At 37.6% G+C, this 14,300-nt stretch overlaps 1 non-coding gene across 1 annotated transcript; it reads left to right on the top strand.

Moving 5' to 3' along the window:
- The first annotated feature begins 332 nt into the window (after nucleotides 1–332).
- On the top strand, nucleotides 333–439 carry LOC114417569. The gene has a single exon (XR_003667830.1). It is a non-coding gene; the product is annotated as a small nucleolar RNA R71 (small nucleolar RNA).
- Nucleotides 440–14,300: the final 13,861 nt, after the last annotated feature.

Raw genomic sequence — 14,300 nt, 5'->3', positions numbered from 1 at the left:
AGGAGCATAAACCACAGAGTCTGGCGACAGGTGCAGATTTTTTATTCATGGCCAGTTGGGTTACCAGGTTAACCAAGGCATCTAGTTTACCTTCAAGCTTCTTAGTCTCGGCTGATGAAGATGAATTCGTGGCTACTTGATGCACTCCTCTAATGACAATAGCATCACTTCTGGCACTAAATTGCTGGGAGTTTGAAGCCATCTTCTCAATTAAATTTCTGGCTTCAGCAGGGGTCATGTCTCCAAGGGCTCAACCACGGGCAGCATCTATTATACTTCTCTCCATGTTACTGAGTCCTTCATAAAAATGTTGGAGGAGAAGCTGCTCAGAAATCTGGTGGTGAGGGCAACTGGCACATAATTTCTTAAATCTCTCCCAGTATTCATATAAGCTCTCTCCCCTGAGTTGTCTAATGCCTGAAATATCTTTTCTGATGGTCGTGGTCCTGGAAGCAGGGAAATTATTTTCTAAGAATACTCTCTTGAGGTCATCCCAGCTCATGATGGACCGTGGAGCAAGGTAATATAGCCAGTCCTTTGCCACTCCCTCTAAAGAATGAGGAAAGGTCTTCAGAAATATGTGATCCTCCTAGACATCTGGTGGTTTCATGGTGGAGCAGAAAATATGAAATTCTTTAAGATGCTTGTGTGGGTCTTCACCTGCAAGGCCATGAAACTTTGGAAGCAAATGGATCAGTCTAGTTTTAAGAACATATGGGACATCCTCATCAGGTTATTGGATGCACAAGCTTTTGTAGGTGAAATCAGGTGCAGCCATTTCCCTTAGAGTCCTCTCACGGGGTGGAGGTTGTGCCATGTTCTCAGAATGTTCAAAATCAAAATGTTCAAAACTATAATGCTCAAAATCGCCAATAACAGAATGCTCGGGATGCTCAAAAGGTACTAAATGATGTCTAACTAATCTATGAAATGTCCTATCTATCTTAGGATCAAAGGGTTGTAAGTCAGATGGATTGCCTCTAGTCATACACTATATTCAGCATGCACAACTAGTTGCCTTCTTATGCAAGTAACAGTGTAGGTTTGAACTACAGCTACCATTAAGTGATATCCAAATGACTTGAATATTTTTGAGCAACCTTATAAAATGATGAGCAGATAGCACAAAAAATTTCAAACGAAAATTCAAAGTCTAACTATAGAAGCTAAAAATGATAAGTTAAGAAAAATAAGAGAATAATACTTGGAAAATAAAAAACTTTTGACAGAATCACAATTTTTGGAAGAAGGAGACCTCAGCCAGCCTTTGGAAAGCTGCCACGGCATGGGAAATTTTTTTTCTACCCCAAATACATATATAATAATAGTCATTCTGATACCCGGAGCAAAAGTTATGGCCGTTTGAAGTTTTGACAAAAATCAAATTTGCTACTTTTTTGGAACTTTCAAATCTGACCAAACTAAGGGCTCCAGCTATTTTTCCCACAAAATATGGATCAAACGAAGTGACTACAAAAAATTCAGCCAAAAATAACAACTCTAGCTACCAAAACAAAAAATCCCAATTAATTTAGCAAGTGTGGTCTCTAAAATTTGTCACTAAGGGATTTCCACTACAACCCTGTTTTCCAGATCAGCAAAAGTGGTCACTAAATCCGTCGCAAAGCACTATTCATAGCAAAACACAAAAATTGAAACAGGGAAAGCACTAAACAGAAAAACTAAAACAAAACACCACACCAAACAAAATAACAAGACACTAAACGACACTAACGCAACACTAAACAACATTAACACACCACACGAAAGCATAAAACAAATAAGCATAAAACACAAATCACTAGCTATTATGAACCTTTGGACACTGCTCCCTAGCAACGGAGCCAAATTTGATCAAGGTCGTACCCGAATCAAATAAACATTAAAATGCAGTAACTAGGAAGTGATCCTAGGTCGTTTCCCAACGAGTAATGATAAACCAAATGTTCATAACAGATAGTAGGAAAATAGTAACGAATTGAGGGGGGGTTGCTTTTGTAAATTAAACAACGAATAGATGCGAATTAGAAAATATCAGAATTAAAACACGTTGCTTCCCCTTGACTCACAAGCAAGTCTCTTATCCTAGGTTACGAGAGTTTATCCTTTATCAGTTCAACCACTTAATCCAACCCTAAATTAAATTACTAGGCGAAATTTAACATAAGGCATTCATTATGTTATTAAGCAACACATACACCAATTAATCATAAACTACTATTAAGCATAAACGTAATTAAGCGCAGAGACAATTAATCAAGCACTAAGCATGCATGAATTAATAGCAACAAATTCAGAGTAATTAGTGAAGAGGAAAAACTAAACAGAATTTAACAGTAATAATAGAACCTTAAAGAGAACTGTGCTTGATCCTCAAGAGAAAGCAACACTGGAGATTTAGCCTTCCATTAATCAATAGAGAACGAAATAGATTGAAGAATGAAATTTTCTTGCTAAAACGAAAAGTCAAAACTGGAATTGAAAAACGAAAAAGTGTTTAAGAAAAGCCTAAAACTAAAAACGAAAACAGGAGAGAGAGAGAGAGGGGGGGGGAAGGAGCCTAAACTAGAACCTTGGTGCTATTATAATGTTTTCCAGCCCCAAAGCTTACAAATCTGTTTTAAATCCAAGCCCATAAATAAAATAAAATCAAATCTAGATAAGATAAGATCTAGATGAAATAATATCTAGATGAGATCAAATCTAAATAATATCTAGATAAGATAAAGTCTAGATAAGATAAAATTTTGTAGAATAAAATAATCTGCCCTCTTCAAGTCCAAGCCCAATTTTGGATTCAAGCCCAATGCTTCATTAATTCCTGAAAGTAGATTAAAAACATCAAATTAGTTGAATGGGCCCAAATAATAAAATTGCCTAATTAATTTGACAATTAAGACAAATTAGTAATTAAAATGGTGCAAAAAGGGTTAAGAAATAGGAGAAAATAATGGCACATCACACTCTCAACAGGTTGTGGCTAACGTGTTCCTTCACAATCAACCTGACAAACCAACTAACATTTTTAGTCATGATCCTAATTCCATGTTCTTTCTCTTCTAATGACTGCATGCTCATTCAAGGCATATGATTTACGCATTCCAATTCACTCAAATCATGCAATCGATCCATTCAAATCAATCAACAAGCACTGATTTCCAAAATCAAACATCAACCACTGGATAATATCAATGCATTGTTCAATCAAGCTTTTATACAAGCTACCAAACAAACTATAACTATAAACTGAAATTTAAAAGCTGAACTAAAATTTAAAAACTAAAACGTAAACATAAAATGTACTGAAGACAAAATAATATAAATTGTTCAAAGTGCAAGAAAATAAAGATCCTGTCAATCATCCTGTGCATGCTCATTTAGATCCAATGCTAGAGTGCTAGTAGATGAATCCTGAGGAATATGCAGATCTGGCACTGGTCCTGATGGCTCAGGCTCAGGCTGAGGAGATGGCTCTGGTGCTATAACATCCTCCTAAACCTGTACAACAACTGGATCAGACTCAAATCGAAGTGGCTCAAGAGGTGTAGGCTTTGCGGCCTTTGGAATGTCCTCCCCCTGATCTTGCTGAGGCTCCTAGGCTCCGGAGGCCTCACCCCCTCCCAAAGGAGAAGGCTAGACTCCTGGCCTGGCCACCTACTGAATAAACTCCTCGACGCTCATCACTGGTAGCTGATGGACCACATTCTACAAGCTCTGCATGATCAGGAGCTGGCCCTAATGCAGGCTCTACATCATAAACAAGGAAAAGTGACCGAAGGGTCATCCAGGTTCCAGCAGTTCTTTTTAACACAAGCCAAATTAATGGATGGGCTCAGGAATTCGAAGGTCAGAGAATCAAATGTGACTCCTCGGGCCTTGCACAAGGCAGTAATCAAGAGTGGAAAACCTAGTCTCGAGGAGTCGTGTTGTGCTATAAGAGAGATCTGACCTGAAATTGTCATACCCTAATTTCATCCGGGGACATTTGTTTGACAACATTCGGACCTTAATTGATTGCTTTAGGATGCTTAGCACCCATCACCATGGAATTCGTAAGGTTCCATGACGTTTCGGAAAGAAAAGAGCCAAAAAAACACAAAAATGAGGGGTAAACTTATCAAACTGGGGGTGTAAATAGAAATTTGCAAATTTAGGCCCATCTAGAAGATTCTAGATTTTTTATTGCTTCAGCTGGAAGCAACCTAGCTCGCCTGGGCGAGCTGGGCGGCAACCACCTCATCCATTTTGTTGAAAAATGGCATCCGGGGCTTCCGTAACATTTATGAAACCTTGAGTAAGCATATTTCACTTAAGATTGGTGAAAGGGCAGAGGAAAAAGAAGAAAATCAAGTCTGGTATGCTTTCGCAATGCTTCTGTAACTTTTCCATAAAATACGAAAAGGGGGGATGAACTTAACAATTTGGGGGGTGCATCAGGAAACTTCCTAAGGAAGCCTAGGCTTGCCTGAGCAAGTTAGGCGGCAACCTCCTCCCCCTTTTTTGCTATTTAAAGGGGGAAGGGGATGAGTAAATGGATCCCAGTATGGGTGGGTAAGTGGTCCAGCCCGCCCCACGTAATGCCCGCCCGCATAAGCCCGCAATGGCAGTGGCCGGGCCAGTCCGCCCCGTTTCTCACACGGACCAAATAAATTGGTCTGCCCCAGCCCTGCGGACCCCGCGGGTCAAACGGGCCGGTCCGCGGGCCTAGTTTTAAAAGAATTTCAATTTTAATTAAAAATACAATACAATCAAATTAAAAATAATACAGATGTAAATAAAATCTCAATAATTAGTTGATTACATCAATAAAATAAATAATGTCTTAACAAAAGAAAATCCAAGCAATAAATCTAAAATATGAAATTTAAACATCTCCAACAACAAATGATTCCATATTTGAAGTAGCTTGAGCCTTCTTCATCTCCACATTTAAGAGTACAACAACAATGAATCAACCCCAACAAAAATAGGATAAAAACAAATTCTAGAGAGAGAAGAGATGTACTTTGCGTGGTGGCGTGGTAGTGGGCCGAGGCTATGCCGCTGTGGTGTGTTGCGTGACTGTGTGAGTGTGAGTCGTGTTTTGTTTTCCTTGTAATGGAAAGATTCGTATGACTTGCGCATGTGCGTGACTGCGTGGTGGAGAAAAATCGTGAGGAGAAAAAGTGTTCTTCACCTGCTACAATGATAACTGCTAAATATGATGTGAGCTATTTTTATAATAAAAATATATTGAAATATCTTTAAAAATATTTATTTAACAATTATTTTTAGCTTAAATAATAAGAATTGATATTTTTATTATTTATGGCTTGCAGATATGAAAAGGATAGATTAAAAGAAAAAAGATCGAGAAAATATCAAAAAGGAAGATTTTTAGAATGTTATCACTTATCTTTTTTTATCTTAATCTTTTATATATGTTATCTTTTATTTTTCTTATCTTATCCTTTTTTATCTTTATCATCTTTTAGTTTAAATCTTTTATTTTTATCTTTAAATCTTTATCTTATCTAATATATTTCTTTATCTGTTATTTTAAAAGAAAAGTTTAAAGTGAAAAAGAGAAAATCAAACCTAATATAATTGGGTCAGGGTCACACAAATCAAACCTAATGCGGGCTGCAGGCAACCCGCGGGCTAAACCCGCATAGTCCGCGGGTTAAGCGGGACAGGTCCAAGAATATGACATAACCATGGACCGTTTAAAAAAATTGGTCCGTAACTCGTGTAGACCGCGGGCCCCTCAGGCCAGTCCATGGACCTGGGCCCGTTTACCTACCCCTAGATCCCAGCACCCTAGAAACTCAGGAATCACTTAAAATTAGTGAGGAGAAGAAGAAAAAGGAGAAAAATTCAAGCCGAGGTGCTTTCGTAATGCTTCCAAGATGTTTCTGTGAGCAATTCCGTGGAAGTTCTTTGTCGTTCTTCGTCGTTCTTCGATCTTCAACCGGTAAGTTCTCGAAATCGAATCTTTCAATTCATTCTATGCACCCTCAGTGGTCCATTCTTGTTTTGTATGCTTTCATTTTCATTTCGCTTACTTTCTGTACCCCCTTTTTCCATTTTTAACGAGTTTTAACCGATCGTTTAAGTCGTTGTCTCGCCTAATAAATGATAAAATAATTTCCAACCGATCATTTGTGTTGTAATCTCATTTAATCAGTGTTAAAGCAAAATCTAACAAATTGTTCACGCTATAACCTCAGTTAAAAAAAAGCAAAATAATAATAAAATAATCAAAATATCTTGAAAACAATAATAATAAAATAATCAAAATATCTTGAAAAAACTAAAAATAAAATAATCAAAAAAATCAGTCGAACATTTTTCTTTGAAAGTTTCCTTGAATGAATTGACTAATAACCAAACTGAAAATAAGGCTAAAATCAACTCGCAAACCAAGCTTTGTCCGCAAAAGTCACTTAAAACCATTTTAAGGTCCAATGTCTTAAAACGGTCCTCTTTGCTTTTATCGGTTAACATGGACCGTTCAAAAGCATAAAATCAACACATAACTTTACTGCTTTTGCAAGAACTACGTAGGTCTGAGTTCCTCATCACAAATTGAGGATATGTAGGAGCAAAAGCCCCGCTTTTGTCAACCACCACTTTTCCAAAATCAAAGAACTACGTAGGTCTTATTTCCTCATCACAATTGAGGATACGTAGGAGCAAAAGCCCCACTTTTGTCGACCCCAAGAGATCGTTAATGGTCCAACACCTTAACATTTCTCTCCTTTTCAAAAAACTCAAAAGATCGTTTAAAGGTCCAATGTCTTAAACGACTTTTGTTCGGTTAAAATATATCTTACGAAAAAAGATAAAAACAACTTAACCAACATTTAGTTCTCAAAGAACAACGTAGGTCTAGATGTTAAAGAAGCGCTACTAGGAGGCAACCTAGTACCTTTTAAATTTCTGCTTGTTATTTTGTTCACCTATGTTTCTTAAGCCATGGTTGAACACGCCTAGTTGCTCATAATCCTAGGAACTTAAATAAACAAGCACAAACTGGTGTGGAAGCAATGACTTCCAAGATTATTTTGATGATGGCAAAGAATCAAGATTTAAGCAAGTTCCAAAGAATCAAGAGTCAAAAAGCTTCAAGAATCAAGTTTCAAAGAATCAAGATTCAAGAATAATCAAGTTTCAAGATTCAATCAAGTGTCAAGAATCAAGATTCAAGAATAATCAAGATTAAGATTCAAGACTCAAGATTCAAGAATCAAGAGAAGACTCAATCAAGATAAGTACTAAAAAAGTTTTTCAAAAATTGAGTAGCACAAGAATTTTTCACAAAATCTTTTACCAAAGAGTTTTACTTTCTGGTAATCGATTACCAGAAGGTAGTAATCTATTACCAGTAGCCCGCATTGTTTTCAAAACTGATTTACAAAGTTGTAATCGATTACCATGAGCATGTAATCGATTACCAATGTTTTGAAACGTTAGATTTCCAATTTCAAGAGTCACAACTAGTGATAAAACATTTTCAAATCATTTTAAACTTGTGAAATCGATTACACAATACTTGTAATCGATTACCAATGTTTCTAAACATTTTGATTTTCAAATTTAAACATGAAGAGTCACATCTTTTGATGTGTAATCGATTACACTATAATGGTAATCGAAGATCAGTGACTGATTTCAAAAAATAAATTTCCAAAAGTCATAATTCTTAAAGTGACTTGTTTCTGAAGATTTTTTCAAAAGTCACAACTTTTTAAGTGACTCGTTTTCACAAAAGTCACAACTTTTAAAGTGACTAGTTTTAAAGAAATTGCCAAAAGTAACAAACTTTGATTTGAGTCATCAAATGATTATAAATATGTGACCATGGCATGAATTTCAAAGAGAACTAAGACTGATTTCTTTCATTCATTTTCTCTTCATCTTTCTAAGAGTTGTTGTTCAATACTTTATCTTTCAAGAAAAGTTCATTGACCAAAAACTTGTGCTACTCTTCTTCTTCATTCACTTCTTTCTCTTGTCAAAAGATTCAAAGGACTAACCGCATGAGAATCCTTTTGTTTCTTCCCTTCTCCCTCTTGACAAAAGATTTCAAAGGACTAACCGCCTGAGATATCTTCTGTTTCTTACAAAATATTTCAAAGGACTAACCGCCTGAGATATCTTTTTCCCTTTCCCTTTATACAAAAGATTTCAAAGGACAAACTGCTTGAGATATCTTTTGTATCCCCCTCACAGAGAATTCAAGGGACTAACCGCCTAAGAATTCTTTGTCCTAACACATTGGAGGGTACATCCTTTGTGGTACAAGTAGAGGGTACATCTACTTGGGTTGTTATACTGAGAACAAGAGAGGGTACATATCTTGTGAATCAGTTCAAGTGGAGGGTACATCCACTTGGTTGTTCAAAGAGAACAAGGGAGGGTACATCCCTTGTGGATCTTTGGCTTGTAAAGGATTTTACAAGGTTGAAAGAAATCTCAAGAACCGTTGGTTGCTTGGGGACTGGATGTAGACATGGGTTGTTGCTGAACCAGTATAAATCTTGTGTTTGTCTTCTTCTTCCCTACACTCTTCACATTTTCGCTGTGTACTTTTAATTGCCGCTTTTACTTTTGGTTAAGTTATTGTTTCTGTTCTTTACTTTCTTAACTTAATAGTAAAAGCCTAGTTGAATCTAGTAACATTAAGAAGGATAAATTTTTTTAATTAGTCAAGACACATTAATAATTAATTCAACCCCTCCTTCTTAATTATTCTGAGGCCATTTGATCCAACAACTGGGAAGGTAGTAATACCTCACAAAAAATATATATGTATTTGTTTAGGTAGCAAAAATGCTTTGAATATGTATGTATATGTTTACGTAGCAAAGATGCCTCACACAAAATATGTATATGTTTAGGTAGCAAAAATACTTTGAATATGAATGGTAGCAAAATGCCTCACAAAAATATGCACATGTTTAGGTAGCAGAATGCCTCATGGAAAAAAATAAACAAAATAAAAAATAAAATTGGTTAGCTAAAAAGGCCAACACGCTTTCAAAAAGAAATAGACTCCAGCTTTTCTTTGGAAAGAGTCACCAATCAAAACACAAGGATTTTTGAGAAAAAAAATATGTCTACAACCTGAAGGGTGAATGCTGTGGAATTTTCTGAACACCCAAAATGGACTCGGACGAATGCATAAATTGATAACAGAGCACGTTTTGGAAACACTGGGTTAACTTAAATAGAAAAAGGAATCTTGAGCCCTAGTGTCACATGACCATAAAAACTTGATGCTTGAGTGTCCACATGGGTGCATGCATGACCAGTTTTGCATAAAATTTCCAAATCATCATTGTTGCATGTGTGTCATGGAAATAATATGGGACATCCCCCTGAGATGAGAATTTCAATCCCTGTCCTCGGAAGAAGGAACAATGGGGCCTCCCAAGAAAAAAGAGTCATTCACCATTGAGCTGCTAACATGCTTCCAAAATAAAACGAAGTTCCCGATCAAAGATCGGAAGAAAACAAAAGAAAAAAAAAGAAGTTCCCGATCAAAGATAAGAAGAAAACAAAAGAAAAAAAACAAAATTCCCTATCAAAGATCGGAAGAAAACAAAAGAAAATATATAGAAAGGTCTTTGGACCAGACAGTATGTGAACAAACATACAGAATTGTCACAAGCAAATAAGAAAAGAAAGGAAACCACGACTTGAAGTGGTCCTCTCCCTTTGATTACCAACAAAAATATTGTGCGCTGGTGACTTTCTCGCCCCGCACTCAACAAAAAAAGAAAAGGAAAAGGCCAACACTCAGAGCCAAATTTCCCACCAAAAACACTATTCCCAAAAAGTCCTATTGATCCATGATCACGCATGTAATCTTTGATTTGATAGGAAATGATTTGCAAAATCAAATCATGGCATATCTATGGTTCCGAATTAGGATGAAACACTTGCCTGTGTGAGGTTTATACACTCTGAGTGATTTTCTTCTCTTTTTAGTTGGACCTAGTGTTTCTTCTAAATGGTCGTTTAGAAACGAAACACAAACATCCAAAATCTCGTTTGTGGTTACGAGAAAATTTTATCAGCATACTCTCCTTCCCCAGTAGACACATTGTTTTTCTCCAAAAATTTATAAATTGCTTTGATCGGTTGGAGGTTTTGTTTCTTTACTAAAGCATGTTCGCATTTTAGTGAAAGAACACCGAGACTATTTTAGTCTCACAAAAAGCCAAGAACTATGTAGGCCTGAGTTCCTCGTCACAAATTGAGGATACGTATGAGCAAAAGTCCCACTTTTGTCGACCACCCCACCTTTTGTTATCGTGACCCATGAAGTCAGGTGGCAGGCAGAAATACCCAAGTGGTTATCCATACAAAGACAACATCTGCTAAAATTGACCCGTGAAGTCAGGTGGTAGGTGGAAATACCCAAGTGGTTATCCGGTCAAAGACAACATCTGCTCAAACTGACCCGTGAAGTCACGTGGTAGACGGAAATACCCAAGTGGTCATCCGTACAAAGACAACATCAGCTAAAACTGACCCGTGAAGTCAGGTGGCAGGCGAAAATACCCAAGTGGTTATTCGTACAAAGACAACATATGCTAAAACTGACCCGTGAAGTCAGGTGGCAGGCGAAAATACCCAAGTGGTAATCCGTACAAAGACAACATCTGCTCAAACTGACCCATGAAGTCAGGTGGCAGGCGGAAATACCCAAGTGGTTATCCGTACAAAGACAACATCTGCTAAAACTGACCCGTGAAGTCAGGTGGCAAGCAAAAATACCCAAGTGGTCATCCGTACAAAGACAACATTTGCTAAAACTGACCCGCGAAGTCAGGTGGCAGGCGGAAATACGCAAGTGGTTATCCGTACAAAGACAACATCTGCTCAAACTGACCCGTGAAGTCAAGTGGCAGGTGGAAATACCCAAGTGGTTATCCGTACAAAGACAACATCTGCTAAAACTAACCCGTGAAGTCAAGTGGCAGGCGAAAATACCCAAGTGGTCATTCGTACAAAGATAGCATCTGCTAAAACTAACCCGTGAAGTCAGGTGGCTCGCGGAAATACCCAAGTGGTTATCCATATACACACACAATTCTACTACCCAAACCTGTGAGAAGTCAGGTAGCATGCGGAGATACCCAAGTGGTTATCCATGTAAACATAATTCTGCTACCCCGACCTGTGAGAAGTCTGGTAGTTGTGGAGATACCCAGCGGTTATTCGTATACACCCACAATTCTGCTACCCAGACCTGTGAGAAGTTAGGTAGCATGCAGAGATACCCAGTTGTTATACGTACACACATTCATACTATCCTGACCTATGAGAAGTTCGATAGCATGCAGAGATACCTTTTGGTTATCCGCACACTTGCTTTCATTTTTCCGAAGCTATCAAAGTCCTTTTTATCATCTCAAGACAAGCCAGTTCGGCGATATCTCGGACGATGGTAGTCGTCTATTTCTAATCGTTTTTTGAGATTTTTTCTACAGATATCGTTGACGATCAAGTAAATTATGCATAAAAAGCCTATTCTAGCGTCCATGAACAATCAAGCCCAATAGCGTGCGAAACATCAAGGTCGCTGTTGGAACTATTTGGTTGGTCGGGTGAGGTTTGGCTCGAACCAAATTAATGTCTTATCTTTACTTCCCTTTTATCTCCAATAAAAGATAAGTAAAGAGGGGCAACTGTCATACCCTAATTTCATCCAGAGACATTGTTTGTCGGCATGAGACCTTTGTTTGACCACTTAAAAATGTTTAACACTCATCGCCGTGGAATCTGTAAAGTTCTGGGATGTTTATGAAAGAAACCGGCCAAAAATCCGAAAATGGGGGTGTATTTAGCAAAGTGGGGGACGTAAATAGATTGTAATTTCATCTGGGGACCATTGTTGATCACTCCAGAAAACTTAACACCCATCACCGTGGAACCCGTAGAGTTTCAGTAGGTTTCGAAAAGAAATCGGCAGAAAAACACAAAAGGGGGTGTATTTAGTAAAATTGGGGGTGTAAATAGAAATTTTCAAATCTGGGCCATTCCAAAACATTTTGGAAGTTGGGTTGCTTGATGTGGAAGCAACCTAGCTCACCTTGGCGAGTTGGGAAGCAACCACCTCCCCGATTTTGTTGAAAACTGACTTCTAGGGCTTTCGTAATGCTTCTATAAAATTTCTGAAAACCTTGGGTAAACATATTTCACTTAATATTGGTGATAAGGAAGAGAAAAAAAAGAGGAAAATCAAGTCCAAAATGCTTCCATAAGGCTTTTGTAACTTTTCCGTAAAGTACGAAAAATGGGGGTGAACTTAGTAATTTGGGGTGCATCAGGAAACTTCCTGAGTAAGCCAGGGCTCGCCTAGGCAAGCCAGAGCTCGCCGAGGCGAGCTAGGTGACAACCTCCTCCTCATTTTGGCTATAAATAAGGGAAGGAGGTTGTGTAAATTGATCCCGGACCCCTTGGCTATGCATTTCAGCTGTTTTGGGTGAAAAAATGTATTTCCGTGAAGTAAATCCAAGCTGAGGGGCTTCCGTAACGCTTTCAAGTCGTTTTCGTGAGGAATTTCATGAAGATTTTCCACCGTTCTTCGTTCTTTCTTCGATCTTCAACCGATAAGTGTTCGAATCCGACGCTTTCAATTCATTTCTTGTTTTGCTTGCTTTCATCTTCATCTTGTCACTTTCGGTTTTCTTTTCTTCTGCTTTTAACGAGCTTTTAACCGTATTTAAGCCGTTTTTTCACCTAATAAATGATCAAATGAATTATAACCGATCATTTATGTTGAAATCTCGTTTAATCACTGTCAAAGCAAAATCTAACTGATTGTTCACACTAAAAAGCAAAATAATAATAAAATAATCAAAATATCTTGAAAAAATAAAAAAAAATAATCAAAAAATTCAATTGGACGTTTTTCTTTGGAAGTTTCCTTGAATGAATTGACTAATAACCAAAGTGAAATTAAGGGTAAAATCAACTCACAAATCAAGCTTTGTCCGCAAAACTCAAAATGGTTTTAAGGTCCAACGCCTTAAACGGTCATCTTTGCTTTTATCGGTTAACATGGACTGTTCAAAATCATAAAATCAACACATAAATTTACCGCTTTTGCAAGAACTACGTAGGTCTAAGTTCCTCATCACAAATCGAGGATACGTAGGAGCAAAAGCCCCGCTTTTGTCGACCATCCCTTTTCAAAAACAACGAGATCGTTAAAGGTCCAACACCTTAACGTTTCTCTTCTTTTCAAAAAAATCAAAAGATTGTTTAAAGGTCCAATGCCTTAAATGACTTTTGCTCGGTTAAAATATATCTTGCGAAAAAAGATAAAAACAACTTAACCAACGTTTAGTTCTCAAAGAATTATGTAGCTATGATTTCCTCATCGCAATTGAGGGATACGTAGGAGCAAGGGAAGCACCCTTGTCGACCACAAAAAGATAAAAAAATACAAAAGGCCCATAAAAAGCTAAAAAACATAAAAAGGGAAAATAAAATAAATTGAAGACATGATATAGCACACTTGATTGAAGGTTGTCATCCCTTGTGACGGGCGCGTGGGGTGCTAATACCTTTTGTCTGCGTAAAAACAACTCCTGAACCTTTCACACTTAAAGTTTGTAGACCACATGTTCCGGTTTTTCCGACTTTTTTCTTGAATAAACGTTGGTGGTGTTGGATCGAGTGGCCTCGGAATAATTAAGAAGGGGGGGTTGAATTAATTATTCCTAAATCTTTACTAATTAAAAAATTACTCTTCTAAGGCTTTCACTTATGTTGTTAAGAGAATATGGATTAGAAGAGAAACTTAACAGAAAGTAAAAGCGAAAATTAAATGCACGGGGGAAAGTAAAAGAGTAGGGAAGAAGGAAACAAACACACAAGAGTTTTTATACTGGTTCGGTAACAACCCGTGCCTACCTCCAGTCCCCAAGCGACCTGCGGTCCTTGAGATTTCTTTCAACCTTGTAAAAATCCTTTTACAAGCAAAGATCCACAAGGGATGTACCTTCCCTTGTTCTCTTTGAAACCCTAGTGGATGTACCCTCCACTAGAACTGATCCACAAGAGATGTACCCTCTCTTGTTCTCAGTCAAACCCAAGTAGATGTACCCTCTACTTGTACCACAAAGGATGTACCTTCCAATGTGTTAAGACAAAGATCTCAGGCTGTTAAACCTTTAATACTTTGTGAATGGGGATACAAAAGAATTCTCAGGCGGTTAAACCTTTGAACGCTTTTGTATTAGGGAATGGGAAGAATCAAAAGAATTCTCAGACTGTGTCGTTTTGAATTCTTTGACAAG

Source organism: Glycine soja, chromosome 6 (genome assembly GCF_004193775.1).
Source record: "Glycine soja cultivar W05 chromosome 6, ASM419377v2, whole genome shotgun sequence".
In the NCBI taxonomy this organism is placed as follows: domain Eukaryota; kingdom Viridiplantae; phylum Streptophyta; class Magnoliopsida; order Fabales; family Fabaceae; genus Glycine; species Glycine soja.
The sequence above is the reverse complement of the archived record's forward strand: the minus strand, read 5'-3'. Positions and strand labels throughout refer to the sequence as shown.